This window comes from Lissotriton helveticus, chromosome 7 (genome assembly GCF_964261635.1).
Source record: "Lissotriton helveticus chromosome 7, aLisHel1.1, whole genome shotgun sequence".
Taxonomy (NCBI): Eukaryota; Metazoa; Chordata; class Amphibia; order Caudata; family Salamandridae; genus Lissotriton; species Lissotriton helveticus.
In genome coordinates, this window is record NC_136068.1 from 1,043,260,339 (window position 1) to 1,043,283,238 (window position 22,900).

Consider the following 22,900-nt stretch of genomic DNA (forward strand, 5'->3'; position numbering starts at 1 on the left):
AAACAATTAAAAAAAAAGTTCTTTTCAGAACTACCTCCCCGTTATTAAAAAATTGGTACAATATTTGGAACTGTGCCAACCTCTATTTCTCTTAGTTCGCTTCCCAGTTCGCTCGCCGGTACGCGAACCGGAAGCGAACCAAAAACAGTAAGTATAAGGGAAGGAAACAGACACTTATGTTAAAAGAAAGACAGCTATAGGGGAGTAAACTAGAGATACTATTACCCGTAATCCACTGCTGATGATGTCACATATTACATCATTCATGACATGCTCAGTGACATCATCAGCAGAGGATTGCGGGTTTTTTGGCAACGTGCCTTATCCACGGTTTAATAACGCTGCCTTTTGCTTTATATAAGTTTTCAAATTGTATGAAATATATACCAATAGGTCGTTATGAACCTTTAGGTAGTGCTTTTCTTCATGAGGTCTGGTCGCTTCCATACACATACAGATGTTTCAAAGATGATCAAGAAGTTTATCTGAATGGAGAGGAATGCACTGAGACGCCAGATCATTCACTAATGTGTAGGCACATACAGTTACACGGTTCATGCAACAAACACCGACCAAATATGGCTTGCGTGTTGCAAGGCACGCCAGTTCCTGCTATCATCCCCACGTTCAAGTTGTTGGAAAATGGTAGTTATTTGATGCTCAATAATGAAGATTGTTCTGAGTTAATTAAAAGTATTCCTTTTATCGTAACAGTAAGTGAACGGGTTATTTGCTGCAGAAATGTTCTATTTCCTCCCACACATGAACATAGGGAGTTTTCAATCTGGCCACAAATACCAACCTTGGGACAGATTTCAACGGCATGGCAAGAATAAGAGCTCTTTTGTCTCAGAGAGAGGTGGCCTTGAGTTCGGCCCGTGAAACTTTCGTGCTTCACATAGCGAACACCCGTACAGAGGTGCAGACCCTTTTCAATTCAGATTTGCCTTTCAATTTCAGCAAGATGGTTCCGACTATCTTTAACGCATCCTCCACAAAGGCCCTGGCGCACTTTTTTAAAGTTGTTACCAGTGGTCTCGTGACTTCATTTGAGAAAATCTTTGGAGTCATCCCTGCTTCCTTTCATTCTATTTTCTCCACTCTGGTTCGTGGATTGGCATTTTTACTTGCATTACCAGCGGACGCTCTTGTGCTTTTTTACATTTTTAAATATGGATGTCCCTCCTATGCAACCTCCCACCCTGCAGCTGCTGACACTGTTCCGCAATCGCATGCTAGAATATTATGGCACAATGCCGTTGGCGATATTAAGCACGGCATATGGATTATCTTTTCGATTCTCCTACTTCACCTGTGTCCAGCCTGTATTTCACTGCCTGACCTGTGATTTCGATTGGGCCATTGATTTGTGTCTCTGCGGACCGGTTTCTCCTGACGTCGACTTTAATCAGCTGATGACTCCTATCATTACTCACGAGTTGGTTTGTCCTGGCGAAAGGATTATGGCTGTGGCATTGATGCATGGACTACTTGGTCCCTGGAATTTACTGGCGGCAGCACAGTCTTTCTTGGAACAGAGCTTTCTTGAAAACCCACCGAGCTGTCCTCTGATGGTGATAGAGGATCCGGTGCTGGGAGAGCACGTATGTTCTTTTCCGCTTTTAAATTGGATGGCTGAACTGTTTTCGGATGAAGACGGTGACTTCCTATTGGAGGCTGTTGCAGCTTATTTTGCATACACAGTTATGTCATAGACCTTTTTCATGTTTGATATGCTGAGTACTAGCATTTCATTGACAATTCATTGACTTATTTGTCAAGTTTTTATTATTTACCTTGCCTATTGGCTTAAGACTCGATAAAGTACTTGGCTGTTTTATTTTTCTTTAGCATTAAATTTTCCTAGTTTTTAATGCTTTACCTTGCGGACCGTCCACATATAAACTTGCAATCTGCTCTCATGAGATGGCACTTCTATTATCTTATTCAGTTCGTTTCCGGATCATGGGGAGGTGTCATCTAGGTCCTGGATATCTTTACACCGTGTTAAGTTAGCATGGGCTCATTACCGGTTTAAACGCCATTTTTCCTTTTTTGCAACTTCTGCACACGACACTTAGTTGTTGCTTTAGCTTTCCACCTAGTAGTTCATCGTGGTTTACATGAGAATAATATGTTATTGCTCTACTATCTGCTTTGCTTGTTAAACTATATCTGTACAGCGAGTGCTAAAGTTTCAAGAACAACACGATACAGAATTGTTATGAGGTCTGATCTCCACGACTTCATACTCATAACATAAGTGCAACTTCTGCCAATTCTGGGCATGAGGCGGGTTTTATATTGCTTTGCCGAACACACATACACAACAGTTGATGCGGTTCACATGAAGAGAGAGCTGGTGTATGCTGATGTGATTCCTTCAAATCTAAGACACTAAAGTATGGGCACGCCCTAAACCAACACAAAGAGACCTTCTTAGCAAATAATATAATATGTGTATTAGGGAGGGTGAGATATAAGCAGCCGCGGGCCGTGGAGGGAGTTACGGTGAGGCAGGGAGGCGGGGAGGGGGAGAAGCAGGGTGGAGCCCTCTCTACCTTGCCCCTCCCCCTCCCCGCCTCCCTGCCCCACCGTAACTCCCTCCACGGCCCGCGGCTGCTTATAAGTGTTGCTAACTCTTATTCATTTACAGCATGTTAACATACTGTCACCATTCGCTTTTTATGTACTAGTAACTATGCTGGTAATTTTGCTACTGATAATATGTGTACTTGTATTCTCCACCCTGCTTCTCCCCCTCCCCGCCTCCCTGCCTCACCGTAACTCCCTCCACGGCCCGCGGCTGCTTATAAGTGTTGCTAACTCTTATTCATTTACAGCATGTTAACATACTATCACCATTCGCTTTTTATGTACTAGTAACTATGCTGGTAATTTTGCTACTGATAATATGTGTACTTGTATTATCTAAGATACTACGCCTGAGAAGACGGCATTAGTAAATAAACATTTCAAATACACATGTGTTCTTCTTAACTCCATGTTCTGGTTTCTAAGAAATATATAACGACCGACTGTTCATGAGTTCCACGTATCCTGAGGTACTATAAGTTCATATTCTGGATTGTCTAAACATTGAGAGTTTGTTATATCCAATGTGACACTGTACCTAGCTTGCTAAGGAGTTTTTGATTACTAACGTGAGTTTTGGGACACCCTAATTCGCCGAGGTTCCAATCCTCTGTCCACAGTTCTGTGTGAGAACAGAAACCCTGCGACAGGGGCACCCCCGACCCTTGCTGGAGCTTCATCACACTTGCGATACAACTCCAGCAATGCGCCACCTTTACGGCACAGATACATCACGCATCTGTGCTGTTTTTGCCCCATGATGCGCCGCATTGTAAATGCAGCACACCATAGGTGACGGAACAGCGGCACAGAATGACTAACACATCCCTGGTGATGCGCCAGTCATCATAAATGTATCCCTATGCTTCTTATCTTGTTAGAGATGAACCGCCATATGTATCATCAAAGTTTTTTGCATTTCCTAAATAGCGAACTTTAAGGAATAAATAGCGATTCTTTACCATTCCTAGTTTGCGATTAGCTAATTACAAATTACCCATTCATTTCCTTCATTTCCATAGGGCGGTTGGACTCACTTTTAGCTCGAACGGCTGAATGGATTTCCACGAAACTTGGCAAAATTGTAGGGACTGGTAGCCCGATGTGCCTTTGCTATGTCTCAAGATATATGCTCCAGTGGTTTTTACGAAAATTAACTTTGAAAAATATATATTGGGCTACATTGGCCTATATATATGTTGGAGCCCAAATGTAGGCCAATGTAGCCCAATGAAGCCCAATGTAGCCCAATGTAGCCCAAAGATGGCCGCCAGACACACAAAAAAACAAATGTAGCCCAAATATCAGCCAGATGTAGCCCAACTATAGCCCAGTGACAGAATGACCAATCAGCTTCGCAAACCTCCGTTACGCGAAGCAGAGCGCTGTTACAGATATATATCTTTTTTTGAACGTTAATTTCTCAAAATCCACTGGAGCACATATATTGAGACCTAGCAAAGGCACATCGGGCTACCAGTCCCTAATATTTTGCCAAGTTTCGTGCAAATCCATTCAGCCGTTCGATTATTATTATTATTATTTTTTTTTTGCCCCACGGGGCCCTTTTAAAACCTCCACATCAAACCTAGGGGGTCAGCGAGGATCTACTATGCCCCCTTATAGTTATTTCCCCCTTTGTTTTGACCTCCTCTTGTCTCTCGATCCTACCGAGAGACAAGATGGCGGCCGCTACGGACTTTTTGGAATGTTGACAGACGCCGGAGAACCAATCAGCTTCGCTTCACAAAGCTCCGTTGCGCGAAAAGTACGCGTCCTGGAGCGCTGCCCGGTCCGCTGTTACAGATATATATCTTTTTTTAAACGTTAATTTCTCAAAATCCACTGTAGCACATATATTGAGACCTACAAAAGGCACATCGGGCTACCAGTCCCTACAATTTTGCCAAGTTTCGTGCAAATCCATTCAGCCGTTCGGGCTAAAAGTGAGGCCAACCGCCCTATGGAAAACTCAATGTTAAAAACACGTTTTGGGACCCCCCTTTTTTCTCAGCCCCCCCTTGACGAACCCCCCCCAAATTTTCAAGGGCTGCTCAGAAACAAAATGTGCCATTTTCCTGAAAATTTCAGCCAATTCCGTCCACAAACGCCAAAGTTATTAGACATAGAATTTTCAAAAAACCCATAGAGAAAAAATCCTAACTATATATACCTACTGGCGACCGCCAGTAGGTAATATATATATATATATATATATATATATATAAATATATATATATATATGTATGCATCCCAAAATAAATTGCGGTTATACTGGCGTGGATGTTGAGACAGGCGTGCCCCCATGTAGGGATTTGGCGACGGAGACGAGGGAAAGGAGCTTGTCTGAGGGGAAGGTCCATACGCTGAGATTTGAAGTTCCCTTGGCGGGGACTGGAAATCCTCCATTATTGGCATATCCTCACCCTGGAAATTCCACCCCTACAATGGAGCTGGACACCGCAGATGGCACTAGCCTAAGCAGCGGTGGCATCGTCGGACCTGACGACTGTTTGTCAACTTAGATCACAACGGACACGGAAACCGGAATATTGGCAGAATGAAAGCGCCCCTACGAGCTCCTTCCTCCTTTTTTCATTGGATATTCGTATTCAATATTGAACTCGTTTCTGAGCAGACAAAGGAACTGTAAAGGAGCAGGGGTAAAGTTTAGGCTGGCGACTATGCTTGTACTTGTCTTTTATTCAAATGGGCAGAAATGCGTGACATTTGGTTGTTTTAAAAAGACATTATTGTGATGCCTTTATTTGCAGTTCAAGGACTTGCTTAATAATCCGGTCCGGGTTTTAAACAAGATATGCTTAGGCATGATGGGACTTTGTCTGATGAGTCGAATTATGTGCCTAACTCCTAACAGCACAGCGAGTGAATTAATCCAAAAGCGTTTCTGTTTAATGGATGTACACTGGTGTGACTTTTTGATGATAACAATACAGTTGTGCAAAAATACTGATAATTGTGATTATCCCACGTGCTTGTGTTTACCCAATCACTGCAACCAATAGTGCATCTTCGATTTTTATTGTCATGGAAGCTTTAAAATGAGCACCAACATGACGCACTTTAGGTTGAGAAAGGCAGCGTGACTGGCGAAACGCGTCCCTCCTGTGCCTGTTTTGTTTCTAGTGTCTGATGTGACTGACATAATAAACGAGAGAAACCCCATGATGACGAGTGCCGGCTCCTTTATCATAGAAGGTTTGGGAGATATTTTAAGATATATATATATATATATATATATATATATATATATATATATATTTATTTTATTTATTTATTTTAACGACTTGTAGAGCGCCTGGTGACCCGAAGGCATCCCCGCGCTGTAATGATTTTGATATCCAGATGAGATGGAGGAGAAAAAAGAAGAAAAGAAGAAAAGGGGGGGGACGTTATTTCGGAAATAGAAGTGTTTTCAATTTTTTTCTAAAAATAAGATAGCTGGGTTCCAGTCTGAGGGTACGGGGGAGTGATTTCCATCCGGAGGAAGCTTTCACAGAGAAGCGTCGGCCTCCAGTGCGTGTCTTTTTAAATTTGGGGATGTTGGCTAGATGTTCATTCTCGGACCGCAGGGATCTGGGAGCTATAAAGGGAGTTACCAGGTCGTTGAGAATCGGAGGGCCAGCTCCATTAATCAGTTTGTAAGCCGTGCACATGGCTTTGAATTCCACCCTTTGACGCACCGGGAGCCAGTGCAGGGCTTTGATGGCAGGTTTAGCTGACACTCTGGAGGGAAGGTTCATGAGTAGTCGGGCTGCAGCGTTCTGTGTTCGTTGTATTTTAGCCAAGGTGGCCTCAGGGGCACCCAGGTAAACCATGTTACTGTAGTCCAGCTGTGACAGTATTAGCCCTTGGACTAGGAGTTTTCTGGAGGTGGGCGGGAGTAGGGGAAGAATCTTGCGGGTGGTGCGCATAAGCCCAAAACAGGTTCCTGCAGTTTTGGCCGCTTGTGTTTTCATTGATAGCTCGGGTTCTAGCCAGACTCCTAGGGTCTTAATTTCTTTTTTCGGGGTGGGAATTTCCCCGAACACGTCTGGCCAGGCTGATGGGGGGATGGTCACCCATTGCTTTCCCATGAGCATCACTTCGGTCTTCGACCCGTTTAATTTGAGTGAAGATTCACACATCCAGCCATAGATTTTCGTAAGGCAATTTGCCAAATTGTCTGGGTGGTCGTCTAGTTGGGATAGGGAGACGACCAGCTGTGTGTCATCTGCGTAACTCACAATTTTGATGCCGAAGGGTGTCACCACGTCTTCCAGGGGGGCCATATAAGCATTAAAAAGCGTAGGGCTTAGAGATGATCCCTGGGGGACCCCGCTCCTGAGGGGGAGGGTGGACGAGTGGTGATTGCTGTCCCATACCTGGAACGTGCGCCCGGCAAGGAAGGACTCTATCCACCTGAGCGCCATCCCGGTGAGCCCTGCTGCCGCCAGCCGTTGGAGGAGGACACGATGGTTGACTGTGTCGAAGGCTGCACTAAGATCCAGGAGGATCACTGCCACTGACCCTCCTGAATCCAAAATGCGCCTTGCCTCCTCGATAACGGTCAGAAGGGCGGTATCAGTGCCATGACCCGGGCGAAACCCAGTTTGGGATTGCCGTAAGATGTTATTTGCCTCGAGAAACTGAGACAATTGTCCGTTGACCAATTTCTCGGCTACCTTGCTGATGCCAGGGAGGAGTGAGATTGGCCGGTAGTTTGCCATGTCTGCTGGGTCTAGCTGGGGTTTTTTAAGGAGTGCTTTCACGACTGCGCTCTTCCAGCTATCGGGGACAGATCCTTGGGCAAGCGAGCTGTTAATAAGCTCTGTGATCGTGGGAACTATGACAGGGGCTACGGTTTTGAGGAATCTAATTGGTGCTGGATCCAGAGGTGATCCGCTTTTCATTTTGGCCAAGGTTGCATCTACCTCGTTGCAGGTTACTGCCCTAAATGTAGCTAGTTGGGGGCGCATGCTGCTTCCTGCTTGGCTGGAGGGTGATTCATTGTCCGTGTGACTAGAGGGACAGGGGGGGGGGAGGGATGTTAAGATTCGGGCAATTTTGTCATTAAAATAGGTGGCTAATTCGTTGCTTCGGTCAACAGGGGGGGCGTTGGAGGAAGGAGTGGTTGGTACTTTCAGTAGCTCTTTTACGATTAGGAAGGATTCCCTAGCTAAGTTGGTAGATTCTCTTATCCGAGTGTCGAAGTGGGAGGCTTTAGAGCGCTTAATGGAGGCTTTGTAAAATCTAACTGAGTTCTGGTAGGCTTCCTTGCTGGCGTGCTGCCAGTCTTTCCTCCATAGCCGTTCGGCTTTCTTGCATTTTTTACGTAGTAATCGAAGTTCCGGGGTATACCACGGGGCGGAACCTGGTTTCCCGTTTTTGTCCTCCCGGGTTCTAAATGGGAGTACGGAATCCAGGGAGGTAGTAATCCATTCTCTGAATTTAATATCGGCGATAGCCGGGTCTTCTGCATGGGCAGGGGTAGTTGACTCTAGGGTCCTGGCCCAGTCTTCGGTGGGAAGCTTGGACCAGGCCCTGTCCCTGGTGTAAGTGGGAGGTTTTTGAGATTTCCTGAAAGGTCCTAATAGTTGGAAAGAGACTAAAAAGTGGTCCGTCCAGGGGAGGGGGAGGGACTCGTTGAATTGCATGGTGGGGGTGCTTGTAAACACCGGGTCAAGCAAGTGACCTTTGTTGTGTGTAGCTCCGGAGTTTAGGAGGTGGAGGTCGAGAGCCGCTAGATCGGTGATCAAGTCGGCTGCCTCAGTATCTAAAGGGTCATCGAAATGAATGTTCAGGTCTCCTAGTATCATGAAGTTGGTGATGGAGTGGGCCTGTGTACTTTCCCTTGTACAAAAAAGGACTGGTTGTAGAGAGCAGTTCATTAATTGTTGTCTGTTGTGTTCCCTAGGGCTGCAGCTGTCCCCTACAGCACCTCCCTTAAGTAAGCCTTAGACTACTCTGCCTCGCTACCCTGGGAGTCAAGTAAAGGGAAAAGGTCCGCCTTTTCACTTGTGAAGAGCTTGCATCCTTCAGAATGAATAACCCTCTTTCATACAATTATTAAGACTGCCCGCATTATACATTTTCCACTGATTGTGGGCAAAGTACTGCACTTGATCTGTATGGATACTGCGTGGTAAAACATGCTTGAACCCAGGCCATGCGGAATCAGTAGGTTTTTACACTTGATACATTTCTGCAAATGTATTGCTTGGGTGATATTTGTGAAAAGTATTCCTTACAAAATGTACTGCGTAAACAAAGCCCCCCCACCACACAGAATATATAGACATTTGTGGTTACAGTTACACTGAGCTTCTGCAGTTCACCAGAACACCCACTTTTCACCCTATGCAACATATATTGCACCAAAGTAGCTGTATACCCACCTTCACATCCCAAACAGGCAAGGACATGGCCATTTTTGTATTGTACTATGCAAACAAAGAGCCAGTCTGGCTCAATTGAGATCCTTCTTCGCCTTCCAAAATCAACAGTCGGGAACCACCCAGCCTCTAAGCTAATGTAAGCATCTCTTGTATGATGGGGAAATCCTCATAGCTTTGAAAAATCCCCAGGCCTGCGTGCCAGTAAGGGGCAAAACACATGTTGGCTGTCAGCTCTCCAGTATTTACTCAAAGTATCAAGTGTGAACACAATACAAGATAACAAAAGAAAGAAAAATGTATCACACAAGTGTTGACGCAGTCTGTCAAATTTACGATGTCCACTATTTAATAGCTGAGTACAATGAATTAGCAATTTAGCTGCTTTGAATTCAGGTGTTTGCATTTTATACATCTATAAAGCCTATATGGATTCTTACCCTTCTTCGCCACATGAGTGAGGCTCATGGGCCCACTGACTCTGTATTGGACTGCTTGGCAAAGCTCTTTGAGAGACAACAGAGGACATTCTTCCACATGACTATCTTACCAGAGGAGGCTGTAACACCCTGTCCACTGTACCATCCACCTTCTCCACCTCCACCCTCCTCACAAGCCTCCCAACAAATTGCATGAAGTATTGCAGCACTATTTCCTCTGCTTGTTGAGCCCTCTGCTCCCTCAAGTTATGGGTAGGCGTGTGCCATGCTGCAGTGGCAATGCTTTAAGTTGTGTCTTCAAGACAGGTTTGTTTCTCACACATAAAGCTAGTCAAGTGCCATGGGTGCTGGGTTACAGTTTGCACAATAAAGAAGTTCAGGAACATGAATTATGAGCAATGTGTCTTTTCAGTGTAAACTTGTACACTGTTATGTCTTCCTGATCAGAAGTCAATCATGATGCGGACCCTGATGCCAATGACGTTACCATCATATGACAGTTTGACTCCTGCATCATGGTCTACATCACTGGTGTCGCCCAACTTCCACTCCTGGTCTGGCATTTCACAGCACAGTTGTTTTGTTAATAATACAACAACCACTATGTGGCAAACCTTATATGGCTAGTGGGCCAAGGTGCCACCAGTGCAGTACAGACATCAGAAACTCCTCTACAACAGTCTGAACTGAAGCACGCCCTGTGTCCATTTGTGTGCCCTGTTATATGATCCATGTTCTTGCAGTGGGTTCTTAAACCTTGGCTTAAGGGGGAATTCTGTATTGTCTACAGGGGATGTACAGATGAGTGCAAGTGTGATTTATTGATTTATTTTAGGGTTTGGTATAGCATAAACTAGTGTAAAGTGGTTGCACACTGTTTCACGTAGAGTCAGGGTAGCTATATGCATACAAATGGATTACTTTTTGATTAAGAATGTGTTGGGGTATAATGAATCTAACACAGTGCAGAGAATTTACCCCATAAGGTTAGTATCCGCATACTAAGGTGCAGTTACTAATTATTTTAACCTTCTAAATAAATTGGTAGCAGCCACATTAGCAAGGTTATTGATCTGCAGCTGCACTTCAAGCATTCATGGCTCGTGTACCCATATGTGTGCAGGCCTTCTTGGACAGTGAGTGTGATTCTTCCCTGGATGCCTGCATTATTTTTGGAACGTCAACTCACAGTGGGTGATGGAAAAGTGCCTTGACTACAACACTCATACCGCACTGTGTTGGTACACTCAATGGCTGTGGGTACAGTGACCACGATGAAGAGTGTGCTGGCCACTGTACTCGTGCAGCATGGTGAATGTGAACCTTTCACATCGTGCATATGACATCATTCCATTTGAGGCATATGTGAACAGGAAAGGTGGCGGGGACAAGGGTGGTACATAATAGCAAGGAGGTGAGAACAATTTGAAATTCTATACGTAAGTGAGAGGTGGGAAAGGGAAGCCTCATGCTGATGTGTCCTGTGCCTGTGGTAGTGGATAGGTTCCTTAGCAATGGTGGATCAGCTCTTTAAAGAGATGTTTTGAGTTGTTTTATGTAGTGCAGAAGGGAAGATGTTGCTACAGATCGGGAAGCATAGCTTGAGATGTCGACACTTCTAATTGTTTGATTACTGATTTGTAGTAGGCAGCTTAGCTGTGGTGATGTTCCGGCTTGCAGATTATCTTTTCATTATTCAAGTGACGTATAGATGATCATAAGACCCGACTCCATTTTAATCCTTTCCATGCGTCGGATGGCCCCCGGCCGTCCGATGTCACGGTGGGTGTGTGCGTCGTACGGCCGGGGGCCAACCAATTCCCGCACGCGTGGAATTTGCCTGCACCGCGGGGGAATTCCATGCGCATCCGAGGGGTTAAGTAGGCTGAGGTTCCATGTTCTGTATTTTTTGTAGAATCATCAATGTCTGCCTTTGACGCAGATGTCATCTGTTCTTATTTTTCCAAATACCTGTGACATTGTCAAGTCACTCAGATATTGACATCAACAAGACACTTGATGCCACATCTGTTTGGAACAAGTGCCTTCCGACCTCAATTTCAAGGTCAAAGAAGAACAACAGCCAAAATAGTATAGTCTGAATTGTTGTATTTTTACCTTATTCGTTTAAAAGAATGCGTCTTAGACATTAGTTGATGAATAGTGCCAACGGAACTTTCATGTGCCTGTCGTATTGTGGCCTTTGTAACTCTCTTTCTGTTTTACAGCTGAAGTCCTGCCAGGTCATGTCAGTACCCTTGACCCCCAGAAACCACTGGATCCCACGTTCAACTCACCAGTCCAACTCCTGGCATTGTGTCTTCGTGGTTTGACAGGATGACTGCTATTATACTTCATCAAGTACCGCATTAACAAGTGGGCACCACCGCCCACCTTTCCGCATTCGCTAGCAGTAGGTCTAAGTATGACTCATGCGCAGTAATGCCTCTCTCTCTATCGCTGTGCACCCTACAGACCACAAGACCTACAGCAGCAACCAAGAGAGATTTCCTTATATGGCGGCAGAGGCTCTGACGTGGCATTTAAGGAAGCCTTACATGTGACTGACTCAACCCCAGCCATGCCAGCCTTTAAGAGCCATGTGAGAACCTGATAGTTCCTCCGACCCCGCAAGCCCGCCGCCTGACTTGCAAATTTTTTGTGACTAAATGAGGCTTCTGCAGTCCGAATACCTGCGAAATGCAATAGATTCCCTATTATCACAGCAGTCAGTAAGGTGTGGGAATGCATATCTCGAATATTGTTTGGGATCCATTATTGTACAAAATAAAGTGGTATAAAAATGTATAATTCACAGGTACTTTGAAATATGAAAATAGTTAACGGGTCATGCTTCCCCGTGAAATATATGTTTTCTGAACCTAGGCATTCTAATCCGTGTCCATGATTTGCTGCACCCTGCACAGAACAGCTTCCACTATCTCTCCCTTCTATAGATAAAATGTTTTTTTAAACAAAGAAAATGGTGCATGTTCTAACATTCTAGATTATTTAACTGCATGATCACTTTTCTCACCTTTGTTTCTGTAGACAATTAAACAGTACAGTTTTGTATTTCATTAGATGTTTTCAATAAACAGTTCCCTGGTTTGAAAAACATATTTTTCAGGCTAGCTAGCCCAAAAATAAAGGGTAACGTAATACAGTTCTACATACCAATCTAGAGATTCTTGTGACCTTTCCAAACCACTCAGTATTTAGCGCTGTGGTTTCTGATGTCATCAGCACTTTTGAAGGCAATATGAAACCACATCACACAGCCACCCTTCAAGAAGAATGTGTGCACAGCCGCCATGCTCAGTCCATTGTCTTTCCGTTCATAGGCTGAAAAAAAGGCTGCCCTGGTTTTATTGAGCGTCCTTGCCGTGCTGGTCTGGCTCTGTTTACATTGTAAACTCCCTTCTGTTTAACTTTGCTTTACAGGTTTCTTCAGGTTTCGTCTGAGCCCAACCCTTTCCAGCTCTCCACAGATGACACATTATATTCCCGACCCACTGATGTTTGCTCAGTAGCATGTCCGAGTTTGCTGCGATCTGCTTCTTCCCCAGGCCGTGTGTACTCGTGTGTACTCATGTGATAAGTAGTAACAACGGCCACACTTCCAATCACTCGGCTTATGACATATACTGGTGCTGTACGAATGTTGTTGTAAGGCTACTTTTACATAACAGGTTTGCTCTCATTCCATCAACCTCAGGAGGATGAACAACTGAATCGCTGGGACGCCCCTTTGTTGGGGCAGCCATGCTACAAATGGGTCTAACATAACATAACATAACAATCCATCTGGACTTCAGATCTGCAACATGCCGCTTGTACTCAGAATAGATCTGACAGTCAGCAAGTACGTTAAGGAACTACTATATTACTTGGTTGAATTTGTGCCCTGCAGGTTGTCTCTTAGATTCTTGTGGCTCCACTCTCCTGGGTTGTATCTAAAGGCAGAGAGGGACTTCTTCAGGCATTGGCTTTGGAGTTGGTGGGACCCCCGCCTTGGATGTCTTAACTTGGTTACATGAGGGTCCTCGATGATGCTGACAAATCTGAATTTTTTTTGCTGCTGTGGGGGCAGGATGCTGCGATTCTAGACAATTATGCATACCGGCATCAGAACGATATGATGTCCCAATGCGTATGTGCATCAGTGACCTAAAAAAGCAGGAGGAGGGTACAAGCATTCTTCATTGATGGGGGAACATATGGATAAGTCAGCTGCTACCCTCTGAGTATAGGTTCATGGGAAGAGCCAAGGTTTACCAGCAGCTTGGTACTTTGGGCTGCTGCAAGTGACCCTAGAAGCCTGCTCTTGGCGCTCTGGGCTTCCCTGAGCCTGTCTCTTGGGTCTCCCTCCTTGAGCCTACCGCGCTCAGCCTGCTAGCATGCACTAACTTGAAAGATCACAAAATCACTCCCTTGTGTTCAGCTTTTCTGTGGTTTTCAGTGGAGTTGGTAGAGTTATACTTGCATTTTATTAACCCAGGTCTGTTAGGTGATAGATGATTGTACAAAATACACATGGCACAACCACAGTCAAGTTAGAAGAGAACAAATATCTCTTCTTTCAAGATAATCAGATGAGATGGAAAACTCAGATGGTCCTGGGATAGTTGATTGTTATAGAAATTCTGGTTCTACTGCATTGCTGGATATGCTTGGCATCAACAAACTGGGTTAAAAGGATGTACCACATTTCTCTTATCTCTGAATTTATATGGAATGACAGATATCCCCGGTGACTGCATGGTCAGGTTGGATTGGATTGCTGTTTATACCTTCCCAGGAGATCAGGTTAGATGGGAATCCCGTATCTTCCTGGCTTAAAGATGGTCACTTGAAATTGACCCCCTAAGAACAATAAGGATCAGACGTCGACACTGTTACTGAAGCAACCTTTCTTAATCTATGGGGCTCCAGAACAGAAACTGGGTGGGCCGTTTTCACAAGCCAGAGGTACCCCAGGGGCTTCACAGCGGAGCTATACCTGTCAGCACTGGAGATATGACTCTGCATGCATGAAACATCCAAAGTTCAAGGCTGAAGATACAGCAGCAACGTCCCAATCTGGCTGACCCCAAGATCATGAATAGCCACTAACAACAGCTAAATGCCATTTAAAGCTTCATCCTGATGAAGACAATGGGACCGTGTTCTCTTGTGTTTGATCACTTTGCTCATTGGGCCTCTAATGCTGTGTTGTAATAATCCATTATGAATGTGAACTGTTCATGCTTGATATGGTATATTTGTGCCTGCAATATGCCTAGCCCACACACTTTTTGTAAGAAATGATGAGACTGGCTTCTCCAGTTCAGATTCAGGGGGAGATTTACTAAGATTTTACGCCGTGTTTGCATCACAAACGTCACGCAAATCGGAGCAAAATCTTTTCAAAGTAGCTTTACTTAGCACCAAGGAGGCATACCAAACGATGGATTTGGGCCCAGATCTTTTGACTGGGGGAGTGTGTGACATTGATCCACATTCAGTCCATCACTTGTTGGTTTTTGGCATACCTTGGTGGTGCATGGGCGTTCCAATGCACCACCCAAGGTTTCTGACTCTAAACCCAATTTACTAAACAAAGAAGACAGGTTTTAGCATAATTAAACTGCAACCTTTTAAAGTAGACACAAGGACAAACCTGACGAACGAAGGCTATGCTGAACGCAAATACTGAATGAAATGCTACTAATCTGAAATATTGACCGCTGATACAAGAGCAGCGTGACTGAATCAAGAGTGACGCCGCTATCCAGAATATTTGTAATTTGCAATCCCATGTAGCAGCACTAAATACGAACACATGTTCGAGCTCACCGTATTTTTAAAAATCACTGCGCCGTTCTGATTTTAAAGACTGCACTGTGAAGCTAATTGTGCTATTTCCACATTGTTAAATACCTGTGCACAAGTTGATCTGTGTCCCCTGTAACCCCGGTCCCCCGCAAGCGCTGGGCTTGATTGTGGGGAGGGTGCAGGGCGGGACCTTCTTCCGCCTTCCAGGCTGAGGAAGCCACTGATTGGGTAAACGGGTTTGTACAGGCGGAGCTGAGCAATAGCCCGTCCTATACATAAACCGGTCATATCTTATGACGCGCAGCAAATACGCGCCGCAACCGCGCCAAGAACCGCGCCAAAGACTAGCCTAAGACATGCCCGTCTGGGCCCGTCTGGGACAGGACGGGGCATGGGGCAAGAAACCTTGCACGACCAATTCAGGTATGAGCTCCCTGCAACTAAAAGCGCTACGTCCCCCACTTCATCGCGATTGCATGGTACTTTCGCTATTGGATAATTCACGTTGTAATAATTGTAAATTACAACTGTCTAATATCCAACCCTACCCTGATGCATTAATCAATACTCAAACGCCTTATCACCGCCCTAAACGCACCAGCCGCAATTACTCTTTCCTCAGCGTAAATTGCAGATCCCTGCCACAGCACAAACATGATATATTCAATCTTCTATTGGAAGAGGCACCAAGCGCTCTCTTCCTTACGGAAACCTGGCTACATGATACCTCAGGGCCGGATGTTGCAACTGCTCTCCCGGCCAACTATGCCATCGCAAGGAAAGATCGACAAGACCAAGTGGATGGAGGTATCGCTGTGATATTTAGAAAAGAGTTTATTTGCAATTTGGTCCCGGCTAATATTCCAGACTGTGAAGCCGCCTCCTTTCAAATTACTCTAAATCCCAACTTTACGCGTTCTGGTCTCCTAATATACAGACCCCCAGGGAATCCCAGAAATTGGACTTCTAATCTTGCCAACTATATCACACCTTTCTTGTTAGAATACAAAAATTTTACTCTAGTAGGGGACTTAAATCTACACCTCGAGGACTCAACAAACGTGTCCTGTTGCAATCTAATAGATGACCTGACAGCTTTGAATCTTTCACTCCTTAACTCCGGTCCCACACATAAGGCCGGACACCTATTAAACCCCATTTTAACAAATATCCCAGATTTAAAATGGACCAAAACCAGTCCTCTGTGCTGGTCGGACCACTATCTTCTTGGATTCAATCTTAATAGAACTGTACCCCCAAGAATTGATAGAAGGTCGGTAAATTCCATGAGAAATTGGAAACAACTTGACGTAAATAAATTGAACCAAGTACTAATAAACAGCACACCCGTCTGGGACCAGAATATGGAAAAACGTGCGGTAGACACCAACTTGTGGTTAGAAAGTGCAGCAAATCAATGCCTCCCTTTAAAGGTGATAAAAAGTAATTTCCATCATCCCCCCGCCCCTTGGTTCAACGAACTCCTTAAAGCTGAAAAGTCTAAATGTAAAGCGTTGGAAAGGGCATGGCGCAAAGACTATAATCATGAACAAAAGACAATATATAATAAGGCCAGAAACGCTTATCACTCCTCATGTATTAAAGCCCGGGCCCTTTATGTCGCTAGCTCCATTAATAATGCTGCTAATAAAGCAAAGTCTCTTTTTAACACAGTGAAGGATTTGGCAGGTGCACAAACAACTGCCACTGCCCGCCCCCTAACGAAACAACAATGTCATGACCTGGCAACATTTTTCAATGATAAAATAGTAAATATCATCTCTAACATCGCTGCTAGACCTCATGACAATTGCTCACAGCTCACTATCCCTATGCTACCAGACAATGCAAACCTCCTCGAGAAATGGCCCCCTGTAACTATGGATTCCTTAAAAATCTCATTGAAATCCATTACATTAGGCTCCCCCTGTGACCCTCTCCCTGTGGGTATTTTAAAACAACTTGATGATGTCCCCCTAACCACTATAGCAGACGTATTAAATGCTTCCCTTCAATCCGCTACAGTTCCGTCATGTTGGAAGCACGCAATGGTGACCCCGTTGCTGAAGAAGCCATCAGCCGACCCTTTAGTCCTGTCCAATTACAGACCCATTTTGTTGCTCCCTGCTTTTTCCAAACTTTTGGAAAGACACATCCACTCTGCCCTCAGTACCTTCACAGAGGAGAACAATCTCCTTCACCCCTCACAATCAGGCTTCAGAGCAGGATTCTCCACAGAAACTGCCCTACTGGGTGTAACGGAAAAAATCCGAAAATTCCTGGATGAGGGTCAAACAGTCGCACTCATCCTTTTAGATTTGAGTGCGGCGTTTGATACCATTTCACATAGCACCCTCCTGGCTACCCTTGAGAGAAATGGTATCCGCAGCAATGCCCTACAATGGATAAAGTCCTTTCTTGCAGGAAGAACCTTCCAGATAAAATCTAGTATTGCTTGCTCCGACATTGTTGCCGCTCCACAAGGGGTGCCACAAGGCTCTATCCTGAGTCCACTGTTTTTTAATTTGTACCTAAGACCACTGGCCGATCTAGCTGATCGCACAGGTCTGACATTAATGACTTACGCTGACGACTCCCAAATCATCTTTTCCTTATCTGAGTCGAATCCATCAATACCCTCTCTACTCAAAACTGGACTCCAGGAAATCTTCAACTGGATGTCCGAAAACCAACTGAAATTAAATGGGGACAAAACAGAGGTTCTTGTACTGGGGAAAGACAAGGAGCTCTGGAACCCCTTCCATTGGCCTTCTGAGCTGGGTACTCTTCCCCCTCCAGCGACTCAGGCAAGAAACCTGGGGGTCATTCTTGACAATACTTTGACAATGAAACAGCAGGCAAATAAAGTCGCGGGCCTATGCTTCACCATTATAAAATGGTTGAAAAAGATCATGTGGATGTTTCCCCCTGTCACACAAAAAACCGTAGTCAACGCACTAATAACATCGCGTATTGACTACGGAAACATCTTATACCTAAGTTCGAACTTAGCAGTGATTAAGCGACTCCAAATGATACAAAACTCCGCCGTAAGACTTCTGTGCAGGATACCTAAGTTTGAAGGAGTATCACGTCATCTAAATGACCTGCACTGGCTTAGAGTGGAACATCGGATTAGTTTTAAAACCCTCAGTTTTATGTTTAAAATAAAATCCAAAACAGCACCCTCCTATCTACAAGCCTTAGCTTCCCCTTACCTACCAACCAGAAACCTGCGTTCCCAAACTGCAGCGAATTTTTCTGTCCCCAGATACAAACTTCAAAGGACTGGCGGAAGATCTTTTTCGGTTCAAGGGCCGGTTCTGTGGAATTCCCTCCCTCAGTACATCCGGAAAGAAGAAAGCTACACTAAATTCAGGAAATTTGTCAAAACTTGGCTTTATCAGAAACAACTGTGCTAAAACTCCAACTTAGCACCCTCCTTCGTTCAGTCCAATGTCATAGGCGCCGGGAAACCCTTGTTGGGTAGCTGAGCGCCATATAAATGCAAAAAATAAATAAAAAAATAAAGGAAGGAGAAATGCTTTCATTTCTCCTTCCTTTACCAACTTCGTACATGTGCTGCACTGTACAGCACACACTCAAAGTCAGAAAAGAGTTAAAGCTATTCTATGCCTGGTATTTTGTACTGGGAGGGACCCTTCCAGTACAAAACCTATGCTAGACTCACGGAGATACCCTTGCATCATGGTGCAAAGTGCCTCCGTGGCTCACAGAAGCTGATTACAGCACTGGCGCAAGTGAGAGAGGAGGAAAGTGCAATTTTCTAGTACATTTGGACTCCCCTGCTCTCTCCTCATGCAGCGCAGCAGCTACGGCTGCTGCACTATGCTGCGCGAGAACTTGGTAAACTTGGCCCCTAGTTTTTTACATTAGCCATAATGTAGAGGCAGTCCAACATTTCACAAAACTATGTGAACATCTGAAGAAATATTTTCAAAACTCTTCAGGTACAAAGATAAAACCTGTGGAAAAACCTAATATGTCTGTACTAATGATGGTAAAACCTTAATTTTCTCATTTTAGTCCCAAATATAATTAAACAGAGCACTCACTGTATTCATTCCTGAGCTGTTGTAAAAGCAAGTCATTTTAAATATGTAAGACCCCTGTCCTCCTCACTCACCTCTCTCATCAAAACTCTGTGCATCCTGATGTCAAACTTTTTCCCCCTTGAACATCTATCACCTGTCTCTCCCTGTCACGATCAAGGCCACTGGAATTATGTGGATCTGCGGCCAATGCTTTTTTGCGTAGTTATGGATTTGCCACATAATCCATCATTTGCTACATAATTTGCAGATTTTCACAGAAAAAGTTGTAGCTCAAACTAATCAAAAGTTACTAAAAACATTGTGACGTGTTCGCTTGCAGTGGAAGGCCCGTTAAGAATGGTAAGCTGGTCATCTGTAAGTTGTCTATTTAGTTGATAAACTGGTACTGATGAGGTGAAATCTTTGCCTAGACAGTATTACCATGTGTAATAATGACAACATAATGAGGTAATACTATAAAAAAGAAATGTGCAGCATTATGCTGCATGGTTTTGCTTTTCTTGCTGCATAATTTAAGCAACCCTGCTGCATAATTTGGAGCTCCACTGCTGCATAATTCCTGAGGCCTGGTCATGATGATGCAAGGTAGTTGCCCTGGCACGCCCACCCGTGTCTGAATATGCCCTTGAAAGTAAGAATGCTCTTCTCATGTTCAGCCACAGGGGATAAGACACCCTTTTCTGACAGTTTGCCTGCAAAGACTCGCTATGGTTGTGCACAATGCTCATCCCAGCTTGCAAGGTGAGCTAAGCCACCATTTCAACAAACTAGTGGCAGAAGTGTTGCTAGTCACGTTGATATTGGCTGCTGAGAGCTGCTTCTTGGCCCCTGTCGTTCCTTTTTAGTTGATGGTGGTTCTGCACACGTGTCCCCTGCCTGGAGATTCAGGCAGAGAATAAAACATCTCTATAAAATGTCCAAAATATTCAAGAAAATACAAAAAAATCATACATTTAAAAATCAGCAGTTAAGTAATATTTTCGCAGAAACATCTGCTCCTCAGGTTTGGATTTCCCTACCCACACTCTAGCACCTACCTAAGACATGCCTGAGGTGGTGGGAAAAGAGTAAAAGGATGTCAGAGGGAATTGAGCATGGTTGATACCTGCCTCCTGTCACAGTGGGGGACACTGATAGAGAACACTACAACATTAATGCGGCACAGTGGGAATGTACGCAGGATCTTCAAAAGGTGGGGGCGGTCGCCACACAAGATAATGAGATGCAAAAGGAGAACTCTGGAAGAAAGAAAAGATGTGAGACACTTTGCAATCAAATATCAAAACAGGGGTGAAAACCATTTTCAGCAGCGAACAGACGGAATCTGCTTTAGGCAGCAAATGCTGCCAACTTGATTTTTATCTACAGCAAGTAGGTCACCTTTTCAGGTCGAGCATTCGAGACCTCTTGTATATAATTTAGTATGTACCTATATGTGTATGTACTTTGTCGGTTCTGCGGATAAGCCCTAGGACTTGTCTGCTTCCGCTTAGGCACTTTTTTTCTGTTCAACTGCCTCTATATAACTGTCTTGATAGAAAACGACCAGTAGAGGTCAGCAAAATACCAGAATTGCTTTCTGCTTGTTCAACTGCCTCTATTTAACTTTCTTGATAGAAAACTACTAGCAGAGGTCAGTGAAATACCAGGATCACTTTAGCATTCTCTAGATTCCAGTCCATAGAAATTGTCTTTCACGAGCACCCGTAGACAATAATGTTCTTTTCAAATCTTGTATTTTCAGTGATATGACCACGAAGGCCCTGATTTTATATTAAAAACAGAGCTTTGGACTATACCATTTCCCATTGAAAGGCAATATTTCTCTCCATGTGTTGCCATACCTGGCATGACACTCAGCTTGGTGCTTACTTTCTCTCCATGTTAACGAACAGTAGATGTTTCAGCACCCATGCTAATGTGCTGCATAGCTAAATACATATAAAGTCCCAAAGGCGAGACCAAATGAATTGCAAATGCTTTTTAACTTACTACGACTGACACATTTGGGGTCCTGGAAGACGGCAGAGTGTAAAGAAAAGGGTAAAGGAGTGCCAGGGAATTGGAGGTGGGCAATGCTTGAAAGCACACATTGCAAATAGGGTTTAGGAGCATGATTCAAGATTTGCCGAAGTCAACTTGATTTTATTAGAGTTAAGGGATAGTTGATTTGTAAGTAACTTCATCAAGTGCGTGGCCTTAGGAGTGACACTTTAAGTGCCTTGTGTGACAAATGTTGCATGTCTCAGGTTACATCTGCATGAATCATGTAGGTGGGTGTGGTGTCGATTGCAAAAATGAGAGCAGTACATTATGTGTCCTGTTTTGATGCAAAGCTTGATGGGCTAAATGCACTTGATTTGTGTGTATGGATGAGGTATGGGGGGACGAATATTGTAAATATAGCTATCAGAAATGTGACGCACAATTGCTACAAAATATCCCATCATGCCCCTGGATTGAATATTTTAATACATATACATGCGTTTTGACCTCCTTTCTGATGGCCGTTCATTCCCTCAAGTCTCAAGACCTCTGTATTTGTCCCCAAGTGACAGTGTTCACACCTTTAGCCCTTCATCAACATACCTTTGGCCCTTGTTCCCAAGGTCCCCTCCCTGGCAGACTCTCCTCAGATTCCTATGACTACATCCTGAACTGCACTCTCCCTTCCGCTTCCGGTCCCTCTCTTTCAGAGCGTCTTTCCGTTCCCTTCGACTCAACCCTATAGAGGTTCTTTGCCTCACGTTTATCTCCCATTTTCCTTTTCACCTGCTTAACCTATGTGCTCCTTACATCTTTTCGTGTGCAGTCTTTCTCTGAGGCTCTTGTGTCTCCTTGTTTCAAAGGCCGCCCCGTCCTCTCGATCAGGTCATGTCTACCTCACTTCTCTCAAATGCATTTCCTTTGCTTCCCTTTTGCCGCCACTTCTTAATCTCTCATTTCTATCTTCCAGTCTGACCTTAACTTTCCAGTTCCCTTTTCCATTCATTTCACCTTCAGTTGCTCACGATTCATTTTCTCTCAATCTTTTTGGTTTTTTTCAACTTCCTTTAAATATGCTACGCTCTCACCATCTCACTCTTACTTTATATATTGTGCTCCCCTCTCTCATTCCCCTCTTTTCCTCAAAGCATCTTCCTTTTCCCCCTTTATCTCTCTCTCTCTCTCACCTCCTTCCCCCTTGCTTCTTTTCTCCACAGATCCTATTTGGTCTCGACCCTTTACCTCTCATCAGCTTACACAATTTGCAATCAATGTCTCTTTAGCTTTATCTCCCTCTCAATCTTTTTGTCTGCTAGCGCTCTCTATGCGACACCTGTAACACCCTCTCTTGGTATATGTGCAATTACAACCTCTTTCTCTCCGCCTTTTTCCATGCTAGCCTCCTTGCTCCATCTTCTCTCTTTTTCTCTCTTTAGCTTCTCATTCTTTTTGCCAATTTCTTTTCACCCCATCATTATTACTTCGCACTTAAAGGTTTTCAGCGTGTACGTGTGGCACAATAAATGGTATTACTCAGCATAAAGGACTACAGAGCATCTATGAGTGCACATTATACTTTTCTACAGGCCTG

General features: G+C 44.3%; 1 protein-coding gene across 5 annotated transcripts in view; it reads left to right on the forward strand.

The window, feature by feature from the left end:
* Positions 1-12,548, forward strand: part of LOC144769674 (uncharacterized) — a 202,481-nt gene extending 189,933 nt beyond the window's left edge. For all 5 annotated transcript variants that reach the window (XM_078653864.1, XM_078653866.1, XM_078653867.1 and 2 more), the window contains one exon: positions 11,659-12,548. The gene's annotated coding sequence lies outside the window, so the exon portion shown is untranslated. The remainder of the gene's footprint in view (positions 1-11,658) is intronic.
* Positions 12,549-22,900: the final 10,352 nt, after the last annotated feature.